Genomic DNA, 13000 nt, shown 5'->3' on the forward strand with positions numbered 1-13000 from the left:
AAAAAATAAATAATGCAATGTATTAAGGTTTAGTAATATTTAATACGCAGTCGATAAATGAACGAGTAAATTTTGAAATAATAGAATGGAAGAATCTGTATTGTACTTAAAATGAAGAAATAAACCATCAAAAATCTAAAAGTATTTAAGGAAATATCAATCTTAAGACAAAGTTGGTTTTATAATAGTAAAAACTAGATAAGAGATTTACCAAACTGCGTTATAATTCAAAATTCTTTAATAAGTTGGAGTAAGAGTATAATTTTTCAATAAATATAAAATGTACAAAAGTACGAAATAAATACAAAAATATTATCTTAACTTTTACCGAGGGAATAAATTAATTTTATAAAACTTTTATCCGGGACCTGGGAATTAATTTCGAGTGGTGGGCGCGTAATTGAATCGAAAGAGTCGTCGTCTCCGAATCTCCTCGGCCGACAGACCGGAATCTTCGTCTCCGGCGTACCGAAACCGACCTTCCTCTCTCCGCCACCGGTAATGGTCGTCCGGCGCCGGCATAAAAATTCTTCTAGCCAGATTCTCCACGACCTCCGTGGCCGGTTTTAGAGGTCCTTTGACGTAGCACACTCCCACCAAGATACCGGCCAAGTGTCCCAGAAAAGAAGCGCCGGGCACTAGTAATTGAATAACCGCCAGTTCTAACCACACGGCGTAGGCGGCGGGGAAGGGTAGTCCGTAAACTACGCCGGTGGTCTGCGGCCAATAATTGTTGGTAAGAACTTTGAGAGCGAAGATGACTCCGGAAAATCCCACAGCGCAACGATATCGATAAACTGGGTCGAAATATTCGCTGGCAACGTGACTTAAAGCTAACAAAGCCACGTTGGTTAGTACCGTGAACACGCACAAAATATAGAAGAATTTGAATTTTCCCCATCGTCGTTCCAATTGTTGTCCTTTCCAGACGAAGGATACCATGTTGTAGTATAAATGGATGTCGTCCGCGTGTTCTATAGCCGCAAAAATAAGTCTCTGCCATTCTCCTCTGTACCACACGCCATCTAAACTCAGACAAACGTCGGACACTTCGTACCACGGAAGCCGTATCAAACGCAAATAGACCCAAGAGAAGCAACGTAATCCCGTAATTAGGTCTGTTTCGATTCCTCATCTTCCCAACGACCAAACGCTCCTCCATCCACTGTTGTTCGAAAACTGCCTGGTTGCCATCTCGCGTTCAAAATTATTATTAATTTTTTTTTTTTTAAAGTGCGAATGAAATAAAACCTTTTAATTAATTTTAATTAGTTTCAAGAAATGAATAGTACTTTATTTTTATACCGAATATTTTCAATTTTAAATTTCTATTCGCTTTTATTAAATACCCCTTCGTCGGAAAAAAATTTTAATATTTACATATTCCGATTGAAAAACTATTCGATATTATAGTCGAAATGGAATAATAATAATAATAATAATAATAATAATAATAAGCGCAGCAGAAAACGTTTGGGCTCTGCGCCCAAACGTTTAAGAGTTGAAGGTTGAAACTTGGTATGCGGAGTACGTCGTGAGAATGTACACTAAAAAGGGATTTTTCGAAATTTTCCACCGCGGGAGAGAGGTTTCTTAACACTTCCCCGCGGAGAAAAGTGTTAAGAGAAAGCGACGGGCAAGATTTACGAGCGCGAATGCGGTTTTTTGCCTTTTTGCGGGAAATCGAACGTGACCACCCCGACAATTTTACATTTTTGGATTCGGGACCTCGAAACGTCGGGAAATGCAAAAAAATTCAATGTTAGTGTTTGAAGCTCTAATTCCCGTGCTTTTTATGGAAACTTTCAGAAATTTTGCGGGAAGGTTCGTTTATTAGGGGCATCGACACTACTAAATTATAATGTTGAAGATCGACGGGGTGGGAAGATAGAAGTCGTGTATCGTATTTCAAGTGGGTCGGACTTAACGAAGACTTTACTCGTTATTTATTTATTTTTTAAACTATTTGCGGGCGGAAAGAGTTGAGGGGAAAAATAATGGGAAAGGCTTTTTCGAGAGTACTAATACAGCACTGAAAATAGCAAAATCCGAATAACTGAAGTAATTATGCATCCATACCCGGAAGGAACCACCCCCCCGAAATATTCCTGGGGATTTTTCCACCCGTTCGTATTCGAACCCGGGTCCCCCGGAGCGGTGGGCTGCCGGCTTGACCGCTTGGCCATCCGGCCGCGTGCTGGGCTGCAATTTTTAATCATATTTTTCATTAATTTAATTTAACACGTAGGCTCTCCGCCTCAAATTAGTATTGGCTTGCCCCTGTACTTTTCCTTTAAGAAGAGAGTTGTGCTAATCATCTATTAACTGCTTTGGGGGAAGTTTTGAAATTGAAATAACGTGATGTCCGGTTTGCGTCCAAAGTTCCTATATTGGGGTTCCCGCCCCTATGTTTCCATATTTGATCTCATACATCTAACTCTGTTCTCGAGATTAAGGAAAGACAGATGGACAAATGACAATGGAAATGTATAAGTCTACAACTTTTGTATTATTAATTTTATTGTATCCATAGTGCTGCGGGATAATAAGTTCTTTAAATTATTAACTGCTATAATCAACAGCTAAAAATTTTGCACAATAACTAAAACAGCAAATGTAGCAGTTTTGACACGATTAAGTTGTTTGAATTAATAGTAATTTGTTTGAAATAATTAATTTTCAAGTTACATTTTTTAATGGTTTTAATGACATTTTAATAAAATCAATGAAAACAAATTCCCTTTAATTGCAATCATATATATTTCTGAAGACAAAGTCTTTCCAAAAAGGAACCATCATTTATTTATCATTAAATGGACTTTAACTTCTGGCGACCAGCAGCCTAAAAGGAAAGGTCAGTCGCCAAGAAAGTGTAGTCTGGAACACGAGATAAAGGGTGGTTCCTTTTTAGACAAACTGCCTTCAGAAACTTAATTTGACATTCGAACGAAAATTTACAAATGCAATCATATAGAGGAGAAGGTGGTATTATGGAACCCGAATTACGTTTTAGTGAATTGTAAACAAGGTATCGTAACTACACCCATATTTTTTGTGCAAAAAGTACCGGTAGCTATTAAACTAAATGCTCCTAATTGGATTTTTCGCTAGCGTAACTATAAGTATGGCTTTCAAAGGCTTCTGTACGAAAAGTCAGACAGCAAGCTTAGAGAAAATCGGGTGGTAATATGAAACCTTACTGTATATTTTCAAAAAATGCTTTAATGTAGCCAAAAACAAATAGGAAAGTACAAAAAATGTTAAATAATTACAAAAATATTTACTCCAATGAATTCAAAAAATGATTTAATAATAATAAAGAAATGTACAAAGAAGAAGCTAATCATTTACAGAAATCACAAATATAATGCTCCTATAGTGTTAGGTAACTATTTTTACATTTTTTCATTCATCTACCACATACTTTTACAAAAGTTAGACGGGTTCCGTATTAAAAGCACCAATGGGTCCGTATTTCACGCTTCGCCGTCTCGAATTAACTTACGTCTGTCGAGACCAAAATTTAAAAAAACGTGAACATCGCGCGGATTAATATGTACCCCTAAGTCTCTGGAACGGAATACGTGCACCGGTGAACCTACAACTACACTATTTATATTTTAGAAATAATTAAATTCAATTAGCATTCAAAACTTTCGAATTTCGAAAAACACAAATATGCTAATTGACTACGGACAACCGTTTAAACGAAGCGAAACGGGTTTTCCCCTCGCTATGGATGTCTGCCTAGTGCGGTTCGGCCACAATCCGCTACAGTTCGCCTTTATTATCAGTTTGAAATGGAGGGGTTCCGTAATACCTGCAGGATTCTATAATACCACCTTCTCCCTATATATTTGTCAATTAATGTTACTAGTTTACATAAGTCCCCAAATGAATAAGTAAAGCCTAATGTACTGTACTTAAAAAAAATGTAAAATTAAAAATTTACAAATAAAACATCAGTTTATAAATATCAATGAAAATGAAAATATTTTAAAAATATAATACAATCTACTCATGGGCGTAGCTAGGGGCAGTGGCGTGCCGTCCATGGAAGCTGTGGAAGCGCCGCTTCCTTTTCCTTTCCTGGATACAGAGGAGTGTATTGCTATTCGCTTGTACTCGGAATGGAAGAAGAGACAGGAGATAGATCGCGAGGCGACGGAAGAGCTGGCCTTATAAAAGACGGCCGGAAGGTATTGTACACGAAGGGAGATAGAATGCCTTCCGGGACAATTTTTATGGAAGCTGGCCCCTATTTAGGCGTCATCTGCAAGAAGAAAACCCGGAAAACTCCAAGCTGCCAGCTGTCCGATCGAGGCGCTAACCCACAACCGATCTTCCCAGTGTTTAGGGTCTGGTCCCCGCTTCCTTTGTATTTTCTAAAATATAAAAACATATTGCTCGATTACTTTCATATTTTAACGTACTTTGAATTACTTAAAATTAATATTTTATTATAACCGTATTATATATCTTATTACAGATTTCTATACACGTGAAAAACAATGATTAAGATTGCTATTGTATGGGAATACGCGTATTCCCAATGAAAGCGCCGTATTGTCGAATACGGGATAGCTTCCACAGCGAAAATATCTGCGTGGTGTATAGTAGCCAGATTCGCGCATGAGTTTTACGGAGCACCAACCTCAGGCGGTTTAGCAGGCGGATGCTACACACCCAAATATCGTATAACGCTTTCAATGATTATCCAGGGCCGGCACAGCTTCCCTATCATCAAATGTACTGTCCGTAATTGAAATTTATACATCCATTAAGTACTTTATTTTTATGTTATAAATTTAATTTTTATTTTTAACTATATTAAATTTAAATATAGAACGAAGTACTTTTAAATTAAAATATATAATTTATTTTATTTTATAATGATCTATAGTTTTTAATATATGAATCATTTTATAATTATAACATTAGAATTTTTGAATTGAATTTTCATAGGAAAAAAATATTTTTGATGAAAATAAATGATTTATATGTTTTTAGTCATTAAATGACCTATTTAATGACTAAAAACATATAAATCATTTATTCAATAGATAAAAATAAAAAAACATTAATTTTATATTTTTGTAATATAATTTAACTCAATTGGAAATAAATTATTCATTTTTTTTCACTGTATTATACCCGTTTTTCAAAAAAGACAAACTGTAGCTAGTAATTTCAATAATTATTACTTTAAATATCGAAATATTTTATTTATATTTTATTTTTATTTTACCATTCAAGACATCAAACTTAAATTTGTAATTTTGCTATTATGTAATTGTGTAGAGTTATTTCACTGGGAGGTTCGCAGTCGAGTTTTTGCTACCAGAAGGGATGGTGGTTTCGGTATGGCGATCGGTTAGAAAAGATGGCGTCCGGAGTCTGAAAAAAGGCGGAAAGCTGAAAACGGCTTAAATTTGCTAAGTTTCATACTTCGGGTACACATTATAAACGGTGATTTTTGTACACTCTGCGTACGTTATCACGAGGGAAACACTAGTGACATATTAGTGACCAAGCATCCTACGTGAGTAAGAACTTTTTGTAATCATCTTCCCGAGCTCGGGGGGATGAGGGAATCGCGGAATCCTCCCAATGGTTGAACGAAACTCGTGGTCGTCTGACACGCTGAGAGCTCCGACCATTACGATCGAGACTCCCCAACAACACCCCACTTACTGGCTATATCATGAGGAGTCCATCAATGCGGACCTCCTATAGCGAATTAACTCCCGGTCTATATCCTTAAACAACCCGACACGCGTCCTACAAACGGAAGGGATACACCCCCCCTCTAACTGGTAAACGAGTATAACACCATTTTAAATGCTCCCGTGATAATATACATGGGAAAATATCGAACATCACTACGACCGGAACTGGGAAAACATTCGTAACAGCGAACCCATCATTCATCCCCACTATACTCACACTTATCCATATCGACGACATTCCGGTGCGTGTCAGCCTCACTAGAGGTTCTTACGCTCGCGTATGCATAGTAAAATGTGTCACCACGGAGTTGAACGCGGAGGAAATTTAATTTTTATAACTAAAAATATTCTCGAAATTTCATCAAAAAAATGCATTTGTGACAATACCTAAATGAAATACTAAAGCAAGAAACAAAAATTGTACAATTAACACAATTTGTGTTAATTGTACAATTATCATTATGATTTTGTCAGCGAAGCGGCAATAAAATATTTACTACCATTTTGCGCAACATACCTCTGCGAGAGCGGATTTTCGGCCCTGACAAACACGAAAACTAAACATCGTCACCGACTTCGACTCGAAGATGACTCGAGACCAAAGCTGATCAAAAAGTAACCAGATTTTACAAAGTTGTGCAAAGAAAATAGAGCACATTTGTCGCATTAAAATTAAATAACCTTATGTTGTTTTCGTTATTAGAATTGTATTTTAAAGGTAATAAATAAAAAAAAAACTTATTCTATTTATCACTAGCTGTCTACCCACGGCTTCGCCCGCATTATATCGAATTTTCTCGTGGGAGTAACATATTTTCTCGCAGTAAAATGTAGCCTATGTCCATCTCCAACCTGTAAGCTATCTCTGTGCCAAATTTTATTAAAACCTGTTCAGCGATTTAGACGCGAAAAGGTAAAAGATAGACAGGCAGAATTACCTTCAAATTTATATTATTAGTATGGATTAATATGAATTTCTGCTATAAGAGGTACGCGAGTTTGAGCTCTTTCTTGAAGTGGTACGCAGGAAAAACTAATTGGGAACCACAGGCTTAGACAAATGCAAAACATTTCAAATAGAAAAAGGAATCTTGAAGAAAGAAGATTTTGCACTTGGAAATGGAGAAGTTATTGAATCCATGGAAGAGGGCGAGTGTTACAAGTATTTAGGATTCCAACAGGCCAAACTAACAAAGCATACACAAATAAAGCAAAGATTACTGTATTTTGACGAGTATAAGTCGCTGTCAAGTATAAGATGCACCCCTATTTTGAGAAAAAAAATTTAGAAAAAAACTTTTTTAATGGGATTGTCTATAGATGAATTTATTCGTTTTTTTATTCAAGAATATGACGGATGGATGAATCGATACCTTTATTAAACTGAAATAATCATCATTTCTTAATGTAAACTCAGAGGTCACGTGATGACAGTTGACAGAACATGGCGGCGATGACTGGTGTGTCGCTACTCTAAAAATCTAGGTGTTCTAGGTTTTCTAGCCATTCGGTTGAGAGACCATCTGCTTAACGGACTACTGCACAGGTTGGTCCCTAGAGTGGACCACTACTGTAGATAATTTCACTGTAAAAATGGTTACCTGTCGAGTATAAGACGCACCATAATTTTGAGCCCCAAAATGTAGTAAAAAAGTGCGACTTATACTCGTCAAAATACGGTAATTAAAGAATACCATCGAATTTCCGGCACCCTTAGTTCCAAGGTAGGTTAAACGCTATCCTCAGAACACAGTTAAACGCAAAACACACAGTTAAAGCAATAAACACATATGCCATCTCAGTACTCACTTACTCTTTTGGAGTTATACATTGGACTCACACAGATCTCGAGCAACTCCAAAGGAAAACAAGAACAACGCTTACTAAGCATAAACAACATCACCCTAAATCCGCCATAGAAAGATTAACCCTTCCACGTAAAGATGGCGGACGTAGCCTGATTGACATAGTTAACCTTCACTACAAACAAATACAGTCACTGCGAGAGTTTTTCTACAGGAAACAAGAAACATCACAATTACATAAAGCAGTAACTCTAGCAGACTCAAATAACACACCATTAAACTTACACTCACATCATACAGACATGACACAACACATAAAAAGCATAGACACCATCAAGCAATCGTGGGCTCGAAAGGCACTCCATGGCAGGCATCCTTATGACCTGGCTCAGGATTTTGTTGACAAAACTGCGTCAAACAGCTAGTTAGATCGGGGATGCCTCTTTGGGGAGACGGAAGGATTTATGATTGCCATACAGGATCAGATCATAAATACTAAAAACTACAGAAACACATACTCAAAGATACAACACACAAATGACACAACACTCACAAATGATACATGCAGAAAATGTCACATCATGCCAGAAACTATACAACACATCACTTCTGGATGCAAGCTCTTGGCACAGACAGATTACTTACATAGACACAATCAAGTAGCAAATATAATACACCAAGAGCTTGCAAAGAAACACAAATTATTAGACATTCACGAACCATAAGACAAGTATATTCCACAGACAGTATTGGAAAACAACACGCACAAAATATATTACGACAGAGCCAAAATCACAGATAAAACAATTTACCAAAACAGACCAGACATCACACTCATTGACAAACGCAATAAAACCACATACATTATAGACATATCTGTTCCAAACACTCACAATGTACAAAACACATGCACTGAAAAAATTAGCAAGTACACAGAACTCGCCCAGGAAATAAGGCATCTGTGGAGGATGGAAAGGGTGCTTATTGTACCTGTCGTTCTCTCCTGTACAGATGTGATACCACACACGCTACACAAAAGCCTGGGAACATTACAATTGAATAGAAAAGCATATATGACACTACAGAAGGCCACTATATTGAATACATGCCACATTGTTAGGAAATTCCTGAATACAGACGCTGACACACTTATTTAATTTTTGTTTTTGGTTGCTAGTCCTTGACTCTGGTCCGGCATAGTACACAGCCACCGATGTGAACCGAGTAACCCACTAAACCCAACACAATAATAATAATAATAATAATAATACAGTTAGTTACACCATCGAATTTCCGGCACCCTTAGTTCCAAAGACTTGCCAGATTAATTATTTTACCGGACCAACTGTGGTCACGTATAATAATAATTGATCGACACACCTCGAACCCCCTAATTATATATCGCCCATGTATCAAAAACATACCACAGACTGCTCGAAACTTAAATTTAATAAATTGAATTTACGTTTGACACCACTACTGACATTCATCTGTCTTAGAAGCCATAGCTACGGTTAAATTTAAGAAAATATTTTAAAATGTATTTATTTGTTTTATGATAAAATAAAGATTGAATTAAATAATTTTAAAGTTATTTAGAGGAGTGAATTAATATTTTCACTTTTCATATAAAGTTAAAATTTTAAGGTTCGTGTAATATAGTGTTTAAGAATCTCAATTTTCGTGTGGTTCTGTGATGTAACTCATTATCGAAATTATCTCCCACTTCTTCGATCATCGAAGGTGTAAGAATAGGTTTTTTTTTTTTTTATCAGTTACTGTCGTTCTAATCAATTCGGAAAAGTCATAGAATTAGTAATAAGTCAACTTACTTTTACATAAATTAAGCAGAAAGTACTATACAGTATTTTTATACGTAAAAAAGAAAAATAGAAAAAAAAACTGGCAGGAATTCATATCTCGAGTGTCATAAAATTAAAACTGTGTGGCACCATCTGTTACGAGATTTTATTTAAAAAATAATTTTTGCACTATAAATGACAGTATTATAAGAAGGCAAAAGACTTATTTTTGAGGTAGGAGTGAGTTTTAAAAGAATCGTTAATTCTAGTAACGAGAAAAACTGTTATCAAGTCTGACCCCCATTCGAGATATGACACACGACTTCCTCTATCTCCCACTTCTCGACTCTTACCTATCAAAATTTAATAACATCAATGTCTCATATATACAAATTACTCTGCCAAGTTTCAAAATTTTTAATTCATCCAGTCTTGAGATATAATGCAAATTAGACGCGCTAGCAGAGAAGTTTGTAAGGGTTTTTTTTTTATATTTTGGGAGTCTTATAGTGTCAAAACGTCGAGACACGCACCAAAAAGAAAATAAAAATGGACCCAGGATGATTCGATTGGTTTATTTGTAGCTACTCGTAGGCGATCCACTTTTTATGGGAAACTGGCATTTAGGTGTTACAAACGTGAAGAAAACTCGAAAACTCCACGTGGTCAGTCAGTTGGCAAGACGCGAACCCACGACAGGATAACGGAAATTGTGAAAAAAAATTCTAGAAAAAATAGTTTGTTTCTGGCTTACAGTAAGTCCTGGAACAGGAGCTCTCTACCGGGAGTGCCCGCACTCCTGAGATTATAGAGGATGCGAGCACTCTTGGTTGCAAAGTCCCACACTCTAAAATACATTTTTTCTAACGTGTGGGGATATTTTGAAAAATTTACATTTAATTAACAATAGAAATGCCAAAAATGTTGTCTTTTTTTATTGTTTAATAAACGGTGCTTTTGAACCAACCTACGAATGAGAATTGATACGCTACTGAAATCTGATTCTTAAATTATACGTTTTCATGTTTACACTAATAATTAGAAAATCTGTAATTTAAATATATATTTAATTGACACAAGAGGTTATAGATGATATAAATCTTCAGAAGCGTTAATATCGCATACATTAATGAAATTTGGAATATCAGAATCATCTCTAAGAGTATAATTAGAAAATTAGAACGAATCAACAGATGATAATAAATTTGTTTCGCATCATTCTTGGGATGCTTAAATTATACCTTAGAAACCATTTAAAATTACATTATATTTACAGTGAAACCTGTGTAAACTGGATTCGTACGGTATCGAATATTTTTCCCCGGTTTGGCAGGTTTCCGTTTTTAACAGGTTTATTTTTAACACAGAAAATCGACGGAAAAATTCTGTTCCTAAGAATTCTGTTCCTAAAGAATTTTTCCCATCTAGGCAGGATTCAGCTTTGGACAGGTTTTTCTGTACATTAATGATTTGGCAATAAAATAAATCGTTAATTACAGTACATATGAAACAGCCTGTTATATGAATTGTTGGGCTGCAATGTTTAAATTGCGCTGTCGTCTGTCCGTCTACCCGTCCGTTAATTTCGAGAACGAAATCAGATAAGGAAAGTTTAGCCCCCCGATTAACTATAAAAATTACTCGACTTCCCGGTCGGGACCGAAAGTCACGTGATTGTTTTAAATTAAAGGATGATTAGGTCTAAATATCATTGATGATAACAGAAATTATTCAAATTATAACTATTGTCTGTAAAAGATAAAAGTTATCATTTGGATAATGATATTTAATCATCCTTTAATTTAAGACAATCACGTGACTTTCGGTCCCGACCGGAAAGTCGAGTAATTTTTATAGTTAATCGGGGGCTAAACTTTCCTTATCTGATTTCGCCTTTCGTCTATCTGACTCCGTTAATTAATTTACAGTAAAACCCCTTGTAAGCCGGAATCGCACGATACAAAATATTTTTTCCGCTTTGGCAGGTTTCAGTTTTATTAAGGTTTCGCTATGGAATGTTTTACCGTATCGAGAAATTTTTAAAGCATATTTTTGTGTTAGATACAAAAATTTTGCGTATTTTCTCCTCGAAGGTAATCGGCAAAAACACTATAAAGAGTTTTAAAAATCTCTGGAATATACAGTAAAACCTGTCCAGAACGGAACCCAAATGAAACGGAAACCTGCCTAAATGGAAAAATTTGTTTCGGAATCGAGCGATTTTCTATATTAAAAAAAAATCCTGTACAAAACGGAAACTTGCCAAACCGGAAAAAGTATACGGTATCGGGCGATTTCCGTTTACACAGATTTAGTAAAAACTAAAAATACAGTAGATTTAAAAAAAATACATGCAACTGTTACAACTAATTTAAGTGTTCTTTTCCTAGTAGAATATATTTTTCGTTAGTTTAGAAGTAATATATTGATTTATTCCTTAAATACACTCTAAATATCAAAATCAATGATAGAGTTCAGTGGAAAGCGTAATAACTTCTGTTAATTTTGTACATAAAACTGGACTTTTCAGTATTTAAACAACCGAAAATACTACGATTTCATCTTTAAATATATCTTAATTTTAATGATTAATGCATTAATTAAATTGTACCGATATTCTAAATTTAAGAAACTATACAGCGAAACCTGCGTAAACCGGAATAGCAGTTTTTCCAGTTTGGCTGGTTTGTTTTTTAAACAAAGAAATTGCTCCGTTCTGAAGAATTTTATTCCGTTTAGGCAGGTTTTCGCTTTATTCCGGTTCCGTTTTGGACAAGGTTTTACCGTAATTATTTGAGTACTTATACTAGCGCCAAGTCCTTCAATTTTAATAACTACTGTATATCGAATCCGCTCGTCGGTGGCTCGTATAAAAAAAAAAGAAAGTTGCTAAGCGACCCCCTTCGACAGCCTACCGAAAGACGAATCACTCGATTGAATTTTTGAATCCGAAAACACGTTATCTTTTTACAAATTAAGCTAAAATATCTGACCTCAGATGGCGTGATATCTTTTGTTTTAAAAATAGCCATTACGTGTTCCTCTGTTCATTTCTGTTTGGATGTTAACGAGGTAAGTTTCTAATGTTTAAGTCGTAATTAACGATTTCCTTTTTTAATATTTTTATATAAAAAACCATCATTGTTTTGTATGCAGCTTATCTAACAATAATTGTTACTGTTTTATAATACACTAGCTTACCGTCGCGCATTGCTGCGATCTCAGAAGAAAAGAAATTTAAGCAAACTCGTTACGATAAAATTCAATTTACATTTTATCATTTTTATTGAAACTTATTATTATTATTCATTTTCATCGGGAAAACATTTCAAAGTGTCGTTTCAATTCTATTTATTTATTGGAGCGCTCGTGGATACACGATATTTTTCGTTTTTCCGTCTGGTGCCTACACGAATAAATCGGAAGGTTTTCCGACGCGTGAGCCGGCCACATACAGTTGTCCACGCGAGAAGCACGGATTCTCTAAATTTAGCCCACACACTCGCAGCGATTGTCAGAAGTGCGATATTCCCCATTTTTATATATATTTTTAAATCCTTTATAATTTTAATTATTTAATTGCTCCTTCCTCTCTTCCTTGGCATGTTGTGAAATTTCTGATAGTTGGATAATAAACCGTTTTATTGTAATTTGTCTTTTTAAA

At 35.5% G+C, this 13000-nt stretch overlaps 1 pseudogene; it reads right to left on the minus strand.

The window, feature by feature from the left end:
* Window positions 1-253: 253 nt before the first annotated feature.
* On the minus strand, window positions 254-1131 carry LOC111614295 (annotated as a pseudogene).
* Between the last annotated feature and the right edge of the window lie 11869 nt (window positions 1132-13000).

The sequence above is a fragment of the Centruroides sculpturatus genome, unplaced genomic scaffold (genome assembly GCF_000671375.1).
Source record: "Centruroides sculpturatus isolate CEXI.00-Female unplaced genomic scaffold, Cexi_2.0 scaffold1638, whole genome shotgun sequence".
Lineage (NCBI taxonomy): Eukaryota > Metazoa > Arthropoda > Arachnida > Scorpiones > Buthidae > Centruroides > Centruroides sculpturatus.